The sequence below is a fragment of the Pleurodeles waltl genome, chromosome 12, assembly GCF_031143425.1.
Source record: "Pleurodeles waltl isolate 20211129_DDA chromosome 12, aPleWal1.hap1.20221129, whole genome shotgun sequence".
Lineage (NCBI taxonomy): Eukaryota > Metazoa > Chordata > Amphibia > Caudata > Salamandridae > Pleurodeles > Pleurodeles waltl.
This window is the reverse complement of record NC_090451.1, coordinates 344,080,921-344,091,208: the sequence shown is the minus strand read 5'-3', so window position 1 is coordinate 344,091,208 and position 10,288 is coordinate 344,080,921.

The window sequence follows — 10,288 nt, the reverse complement described above, 5'->3', positions numbered from 1 at the left end:
GGCCATTCCTGGTAGAGAGTTGGGTGGTTATAAGGGCCTGGCAGCAAGGCCTTGCTGCAAGGCCAAGTCTTGGAACCAACCCCCGCCAGGCATGGCCAATTGTCATGTGAGGCGGGTTTTGCAATAACATATTGTGATTAAAATTACTTTACCTTAAAAAACTAGAAATTCACTGAAAAAAACAAAGATTACAGGGATGTTATAGTTAGATTCGGAATGTACTCATACAAAATCACAGAAATTCAGCAGTTATAGTTGTAACTCGGGCCGTAAGTTAACTATAACTCATGCCTTTGCCATGCACAGCTATGTACTCCACATATTATGTAATTGATGAGATATTTATGGCATCTTTGAAATCACTGCAATGTTCGCAATAACATTATTAATAAGAAAACTGTGCATGCCAAGGGCGCAAGTTATAGTTCCTTAGAGTGCGAGTTATAGGTACTTGAAAGAACTCTATCTATAACTGCTGAATTTCTATGGGTTTGTACAAGTAAATTCAGAACCTAAGTATAACATCCCTGTAAACTTGTTTTTTTCATATATATATAATTATGGGCAAAAACACGGTTTGATGTAAAGGCACAGCATATTTATTCATGAAAGGACATTGCCATGCTTTGAAATATACGATATTTAACAACAGTGCTTAAGCTGAAAGTGCACCGGATATAAAGGTTGAAGGAATGTGCCCAGAAACCACTTTGGTATCACAATCCACTGGAGTAAAATCATGACTGGGACTATATAAACAACTCTTAGGACATAATATGATGGTGGGGCTCTTAGCTATGTTTTTAATGGGGAACTCAAGTCCTATTTCACTTACAAGTACCATGATTAAAAAGCAATAAAAGAAATGTATTTAAGCACCTGTGTTTAAATGTCCTTTTCACTACTGGCATTTGAGAAAGGCAGGTTGCTGAAACGCGTCATGCTGGGGAAATGAAATTAATGTGGCTGTGAATTCCAAGAGTGCTCCTGGAGGCTCGGAAGTGGAGCCTGTGTGGTGTTTCTATTTTACTTGCTTGCTGCTCGCACGAAGGAGGCACCCATCTGAAAGTTGTTCGGTAACATTAGCTGCTTTTGTGGAGTTATATATATATATATATATATATATATATATATATATATATATGTATATATATATATATATATATATATATCAGGTCCATAAATCTTTATTTGGTCAAGTGAGTGATCTCAAAAGCATACATTTAAAAACACATAAAAATCAAAACATCAATCTCATAAAGCTACAGTTCAAAAGAGAAAAACGTCTTCATCACCGGTCTGACAAACTACAGGGATATATCATGCAGCATATTTTTTCCTTAAATTCAGTGCCTGGATAATAAAATTCAGATCTGTATAACAAAAGGTTGAAGACTCAAAGCATTGCATGACCAATAAACCCTTTTGGTGTGTTTTAAATCAATTTCATCTCAAAATGGAGCGTAAAAAACGGAATTCTAAAAAGAGAATACAAAGTTCAAAATAACATAAAGTGCTTAGTTGACTGCCTAGAAACACCATCACACGGGCAACATGGTAATGAACCAAACCAGGACCCAGTAACTGGTAAAGCCCAGAAGAAATTAATCATGTTTGCCCTAAGCCATGTTAAATAAAACATATAGGGGGTTATTCTAACTTTGGAGGAGTGTTAATCCGTCCCAAAAGTGACGGTAAAGTGACAGATATACCACCAGCCATATTACGAGTTCCATAGGATATAATGGACTCGTAATACGGCTGGTGGTAAATCCGTCACTTTTCCGTCACTTTTGGGACGGATTAACACCTCCTCCAAAGTTAGAATAACCCCCATAATCCGGAATCTTGATCCACATTACATAGGGCTTCATGCCATTGCAAGTTGAGAGCGGTATGTACGATTGAACAGTGACCATGTCAACAGCTTTCATAAATCACAGCTATATCTGTAGAAACAGAAAAAAATAAATGTCAAAACATTAAATAAATTGCCAAGTAAATAAAATAAACAAAATTGGCAAAAACAAAAATATATATATATTTTAAAACAAATCAAGTATAAACAAATGCAATAGAAATAAAATTATAAACAAATATTAAATAATACATATTTAACCAATATTAGGAAATATATTAGAGTCTGTTAATGATAAAGAAACTATTCCTATTTGAGTTTATGCACCAATAAAGACATTGTAGGAATTATGATGGGTTAAATATATTATCACCACCCCAAACAGTGCAACAGTAGTTAAATTTACTATGCACACTTCACTTCGTGGAACAATAGCGAAAGCTTTAAACTTCAGAGGGGTTAAATTTACTGTTTTCACTCCAGTCTGTTCAACACTATGGAAAGCATGGGACTTCAAAGGGGTTAGATTTACTATTTCCACTCCAGTCTGTGCAACAGTAGGGAAAGTGTTGGACTTCAGAAGGGTAAAATGTACTATTCCCACTCCAGTCTGTGCAACAGTATGTAAAGTGTTGTACTTCTGAGGTGTAAGAGTTCCTATTACCACTCCAGTCAGTGCAATATTACAAATTTAAATAAACCTATTCATTTACAAAAAACTCTAATTATAAACATTATTACTTAACATCAAATGTTAAAAATCAAGCTACAATTATCCAATTCACAAAATTCATAAGCAATGCAAATTCATTGTTAATTAAAAAGTAATGTTATTTAATTATTGCTTAGTTACCTTTCTACCCTTTACCCCTACAAACTTATTAATTCACACCTAACATATAATGATAATTAATAAATATAACATAATTTACGTAATTGAGAATCAATTGCATAATTAATCAACAATTAGGTTAATTGTTATTCAACTATTACTTAGTTAACTTCCCACCCTACGACTCTAAACACCTAGCAGTAAATATAACTAAAATATATAATTATTACACAATTTACATAATTGTTAATCAACCAAATATGTAATTATACATTTATAAATACTATGTTTTCAGTTATTAGTTAATTAACATCCCACTCTATTCCCCTACAAATGTAGCAATCCACAACTAAATTATAACTAATATAAATAAGAATCATGTAATGTACATAATTAATAATCAATTCAATATTTAATAATACATCAATATTCAACTGTTAATTAACTTCCCATCCTACACCCTTACAAACCCAGCAGCCCACACCTAAAATATGATCAAAATATATGATTATTACACAATTTAAAAAATTGATTATCAATTAACTAATTAATAATACATTATAAATCAATATTAATTAATCATTACCTACTTACCTTCCCACCTTATACCGCTACAAACCCAGGGCCTGATTATGAGTTTGGTGGTATGGGAACCTCCATGGCAGCGGTGGCAGTCCGACCACCACAGAGTTGGTGGTCTGAAAGCCATATTATGATACATTTGGTTACATAGACGAAAGACGACGCCGTCCAGCCCACCCCGCCAGCAAATCTATACTGCAGTGTTGGTGAGATAGGCAAATGCATCTATCGAAGGGCAGACTGCTAGTGCAACTGCTGTCCCAATCGCAAAGTTGCTTTCCGTTGACTTGAGTGTGGCTGTCCAACCACCACATTTGAGCTGGTGGAAACTGAGGGATACAAGGCTGAAGCTCACCTGTAGGCAGCGTCACACATCCTGTGCCACCATGGAGCCAATCCAACATGTCCTACCACTACTTGTGCTGCTCGATAGCAAACAAAATTTACGCCATCATGGACGCAGCAAACGGTAAGTCAAACTCCTACTCATTTCCTCCAAATCCACAGCAACTCGACAGGCAGCCATTGACCTTGTATGTCAGATGTGCTCTGTGGCACAAATATATGCTGTGTGCCTGGTTCAGAGTTGTGGACAATGGCTGTCCCAATCACAGTGCCATTGCGCTCTCTCTGGCCAAGTAATTGACACTGCAACACAACACTTTGCAAAACTTGATATGTGTGCACATCCCAGTTTCAGGGATAGTGATATGTTCATAACATTGTGTCACACAAGAGTAAATCCACATCAATATCAGAACCATAAATTAAAGTAACATCCTCACATTGTTCACATGCCGTGGCCTGTCATGACAGAATATATACATCTGTATGGTTTTGCCATTGAACCCAAACACACCTTACCTGAAAAATCCTTGTAATGGACTCACACATAACATCCACATTGTAAGAGAATATAAGGTAAATGAGATTCAGAATAATCTGGGTGATAAACTTCCAAAGCACATAATGTAAATAATCCCTACAGAATAGGTATGGCAGCATCAGGGGGACCCCAGGAAGGCTGCTGCCCTGGGACACATTTCACTTTGCGCATTTCCCAGAATCACTTTTTGCACAACAAACTGTGGCCCGATCAATATCAGGGACAACCAATAGTATAACCAAGTGTCGTGCTCCTGTGGCAAATGTGTAAGTGCAAGTCTAGAAAACAAATACACCAGTAACAGCATGGTTTACACATTTAGATAAAGTAGGTGTAAGGTACACACATTAAAATGAACACATGTCCATTCAAATGTAAAGGACAGTAGCACAATTGAACACCTTCCATATGCAGACAAACAATCATCTAGCTCGCACACATTAAACAAATGTCCAATTTATATCAAGTGGAAAGATGTAACCCAATAGTCGTGGACAGTGGCCAAACCAATAAGAGATACTTACCATATGAAACAATAAACAATGCAATACCACCCCAATTGGATTACATCCCACACATCTATACATCAAACATTTCCCCTTGTCCTGGGTGACTCCAGCACTGGTTCCAAAATCAGATCTTACCAACCACTTCAACTGGATCATCAATCAGGGTGAAACAGGCACAACTGTAGTCATACATCACAAATTATTCATAAACATCAAAAAGGTAGAGAATTAATGTCAGGACTAATCTGTCACAAAGCAAACAAATTAACCTTATTAACAACACTCCACAAGTGGATAAAAGGACAATTGCTAGTCCTTGGCAAAAAGGGTGCTGAGCACACTGCTGTTCCACACAACTTACCTCACACATCACCGCCACATGAACCTCCATAGGAAGGGGCATCTAATGGACATTCCACAAACCTCATTGATCACCCTTGGGTGAGGTGTGGTTGGGTTTTAGATGGGTGGGTTTGCTTTTGGGAGGGGAGGGCTTCACTTTGGGAGGGATCAGCTTCTTTTTGGGTTTAGGTGGGGTATGGCTGAGTCCCGGGTGGGTAGGTGTCACAGGGGGAGAACTTGGGATTAGAGTATGGGCGGGGCTCTTTTTGCTTTGGGAAGGGGGCTTCACAGAGGTAAGGGCAAAGCCAAACAGCAAACTTTCTTTGGGAAAATGGGGAAGGTATACAGGATGGATTGAGAGTTGGGAGGTTGAGGCAGTGTTTGTGTCAGGTGTGGCTTTGGGTATGGTTGCTGCTGGTGTGTGTGTGCCTCAAGTATGTTTGTGTTTTATTGGTGTCTGTTGCATGAGTAGTATAAATGTCAGATTATTGAGGCATGAGCTCTGGCTCCAACTGATGACATAGATCTTGGATTGTTTTCCTATTCAGACGTATCTGCTTTATTACATCACATTCTTTCATGGTCTGGAGGTCTGGAAATGGACTGTAGACTGGAGGTTGTCACTTCTTCCCTCTTCCAGGGTACCTAGTTGTGGAATTAAGTGAGTTGGAGCATTAGTTACTGTGCCCATACCAACATATGTGACGAGTAAGACCAAAGTTATGGGACAAAACATTACTGATTGGAAATACATTACACTCATTACACATCAAAACGTTCTAATACTCAAGGCCCTTCTATGGTCCCCATGGTTCTCTAGACATGTGTCTACAACATATATGTGCACATAACACACATATCTCATGCAAGTATTACACTTCCTGGCCACAGGGTCATTTCAATATACGGTGGCTATATCTGGTGGTATGTCACAACCTATGTTCAGTGGTATTTTAAAAGACATTATATCAGCAATGATGAACACATTGACAGTTATATCAGGTTCTCCAGGCGGGAGGATTTAGCCAATGTGAAGGTTGACTTCTCTGGATCTGATGGTTGTGGAAGCCATTGATGGCACCCATATTGCATTAGTGCCACCACATGCCAGTGGATCACAACAGGAAGCATGTCCATTCTATAAACGTGCAAGTTGTCTGCTTGTCTGATCTGTACATTTCAAATGTTTGTGCCCGGTTCCCAGGTTCAGCCCCTGGTTCCTTTGTTATGCAAAACCGCACCATACCCTAGTTGATGTCACAACTGCAACCAGAGAGGGCCTGGCTTGTTGATGAGTTACATCTGGCCTGATCTTGTGTGTGCATTGTCAGGTGCTACAATCAGGAAGTGTGTGTCTCATTGTAGCATTTATGTCTCACTACAAAAAAGGAGACTCAGCATATCCCAAACATTCCTGGTTGTTAACACCTCTGAGGAATCCAACTATGCCAGGGGAAGGCCCATGGAAGAACATGGCAGCCTGTTGAGCAGGCTTTTGGGCTCCTGAAGGCCAGATTTCTCTGTCTGGACAAGACTGGTAGAGCCCTCTATCTACTCATCGGGGAAGGTATTCCAAATCACTGTGGCATTCAGCATGTTCCATAGCATTACCCTGCAAAGGAAAATTCCTTAGATCCCAGAGGAGTGGGAGCCTGCGGTGCCACTGGTTGAGAATACAGCAATGGCAAATGAAGATGATAGCGGTGAAGAGGAAGGAGCTGACTTGCAACAGGATGTCATAAACAGCTTCTTCTTGTGAGTGTAAGTATGTCATGAGATGTCATGACTTTAACTGTATAATGAACTCTGGTTGTGATGATGTGGGGAGTATATTTGTTGGACATTTTTAGAAGTTGAAGCTCTGGCAAATACTGGTAAAGTGGGTCTGATGAGCAAGCTTTTGACACAATCACATTTTGGAGATATTGTTTTGTTTGTGTGAGATTTATAACATGGACTGTGTTCTCCAGATGTTTGCTATGTGAATTGTGTCCTATGTGTGGCTTCAAAACTACACTCCTTATTTGTGCATTTGATCAGGCACCTAAACCATGACATTTTCATTGGAACATATCTGAGTTGTCATATCAGCAGGTATATGATGCTCTTCGAACATACGCAAAGAATTGCTCCTGGGAATGTATGTCACAGACTTTGGGTTTACTAGACCTATGCCAAAACAGCTTGCACAGTGATAGGATGGAAGTCTAGAAGGCCCTATTGGACTTGTTCCTTGTTGTGTGGCGGCCTTGATGCATAATGTGTGTCATCATGTGCTCAGAAAATATGTATTTGTAGGCCTAATTCATGTAAGTTTCTCTCCACATTGGCTGAATACACTTTTTGCATGAACTGTATGATAGCTGTTAATGTGTTTCATCATTATAGGCCAAAGAGCCTGTGGCACATCACTGACATTATCTCCAGATGCAGAAGCACTTGATTGTAATGACCCTGTGATCAGAAACTGTTTTACTGTCATATGTCTGAGTCTTGCTTTATGTGATGTTGGATTCTTTTTGTGAGATAGGCAATATGGCTCCTGCCGATGGCATCAAACAAGTTCATTTTTGCCTATTCTACAGGACAATGTCTTATATATCCCTTCATTCCATGTTCTAGGGATTTGTACCTGTAAATTTCATCACTTACACATTATGAATCAAACTTGTATGATTGACTATGATTCTGACATCTTAACAGCCTATGATTGGAACATTGTAATAAAAATGTTTTTTGACAAAACACTTGTATGTATGTGTTTGTGTGGCATGGTTGTGATCTTGAGCTAAACATTGTGTACATGCAACATATTGCTGCTTCCACAAGTAGCTTGTTTCTTCATTGTATGGTTTAAATGTTCTTACTTATCTACATTGCTAAATCTGAAATTTAAGACAGCAGACAATGAGTTTGTGGCTTGTGAATTCATTACAGTGTTAAGGGTGAAAACAAACTTGCACCAAAGGAGTAACATAAATTAAAAGTGAAGGGGTCAGTCATGGTAAATGAAATCATAGTAGGTGCCACACCATCGGAAGACCAAAGTGCAGAGTACTCCTCCCATCAGAAATGGAATGGGGTTCAGGATCAATCCACAGATTGAATATTTGACACACGAAGGAGGACATTAGGGATGAGGCTTCTTGCTGGCAGTGGTGGGTGTTTTGCGATCTGCTCCACTTGGATTCTGGGTGGTTCAGCTGCTGCAGAGGCAGGGCTGTCTGAGGGTAGTTGGTCCTCTGGCAGGGACTCCCTTCCTGTGGCTGTTGCAGATGTACTTGGGCTTGACGTAGTTCACCCACAGGAAGGGGTAGATGGTGGTGGAAAAGCCCTGCTCCAGGTTGTATGGATGTCCCAGAGTACCCTGATAGGGTGCCCATGTTGGAGTTATGGGCCTCCGTATGTTGGCTCATGTCCCTCGCAGCTGCTTGATTTCCCAGAGTTCAGTTAACACCTGGTCCATCTCACCTTGGGACTTATGATAGTCCCCCAAGACTTGACTGATGGTATTCTGGTTGTGAGTGGCCTCAGGGACCTCATTTTGCCGGCCTACTGCATCACTCCCATGGGCTCTACCCACACCAGCAGTGCCCTTGGCACAGGGTACCCTCTCCAACAGGGTCCTGTGCCCTCAGTGTCAGAATTGTTATTTTGCATTTCAGGATCTAGGACTGGTGGGGGGCATAAAATGGTAGCAACTGTGCTAGGTACACAGGTTGGCAAACACATTGTTGTCTGTGATGAAGATGCAACTTGGGTGGGAAGTGTTGTTGTGGGCACAGTGAGACTCACTTTTGCCATCTGATGGGCCAGTACCACCATCCACATTCACATATCCAGAAGTGTTGTTTTCATTGAGGGCCTCACCCAGAGGAGGGTTGGTAGTTTGGTCAGTGGACAATGGAGGTCATTACGACCCTGGTGGTCATGGACCGCCAGGGCCGGGGACCGCGGATGCACCGCCAACAGGCTGGTGGTGCATCCAGGCCATGGGGATTCCGACCCCCTTACCGCCAGCCTGGTTCTGGCGGCTTTGACCGCCAGAACCTGGTTGGCGGTAACTGGTGTCATGGGGCCCCTGGGGGCCCCTGCAGTGCCCATGCCAATGGGCACTGCATTGTCCATGCCAATGGCCAAGGGCCCCACCAAGATTTTCAGTGTCTGCATAGCAGACACTGAAAATCGCGACGGGTGCAACTGCACCCGTCGCACCCTTTCCACTCCGCCGGCTCCATTCGGAGCCGGCATCCTCGTGGAAGGGGGTTTCCCGCTGGGCTGGCGGGCGGCCTTCTGGCGGTCGCCCGCCAGCCCAGCGGGAAACTCAGAATGAATGCGGCGGTCTTTTGACCGCGCAGCGGTATTCTGACGGCGGTACTTTGGCGGGCGGCCTCCGCCGCCCGCCAAGGTCAGAATGAGGCCCAATGTCTGTCCGGGTGCTATGCCAGCTCGACCTCTTGAGAATTGAGTACTTTGTTATTGGGAGAAGTGTATAATCTACATCCAAAGGTTTTGTGTCATTGTAAGTAGAGACCTTGGACAATATTAACTAGCAAGTTTGCTGATTGTGGTATTGAAGTTGTTGACATGCTATGTGTGAAACATGCAGAAACTATTAGACTTAAGCATCTCATTAGATGTGTTGATCAGTTGCACTTTAGATGAGGGAATGTACATGACATCTTAGAAACAGTTAAGCCACCACAGTGGAGAGGGAACATGTGTATTCGACCATTCCCAAAGCCTAGTTGTTTGAGATATAGTCAAACACAACTTTTTCTCATAAGAAACTGTGCCATCATATAAGCAGTGCTAAGTCAATGTGTTAACTGCCACTACCTATATGATGAAGCGTCTTAATGCATTAGGAATACTTGATACACAATTTGGTAAGGTATCATTCCTGTCCTCAGTAGTTTCATTTTAGAAATACCATGAGAAGAGCAAAGTAGGTACACAAACATGTTTGTGAGCTAAGCATGATATGTAGATTGCTGACTCCCATGTGAGTGAACATCAGTTGAGAGATAGCACACAGGTGCATTTGGACAAGTACGGAATGGCCTGTTGGTTTGTGGTAGAGAAACAGGGCCTCCTGGTAGTTGTAGTCATGTTACCTGCTGACTCCCCACACTACACAAATGGTAAACTCCCAGGGAAGGGTACATCATTTGAGAGATGGCACACAGGTGTATTTGGACAAGTCCAGAAAGGCCTGTTGGTTCGAGGCACAGAAACAAGGTCTCCTGATAGTTTTGGTCATGTCACTTTCTCAATCC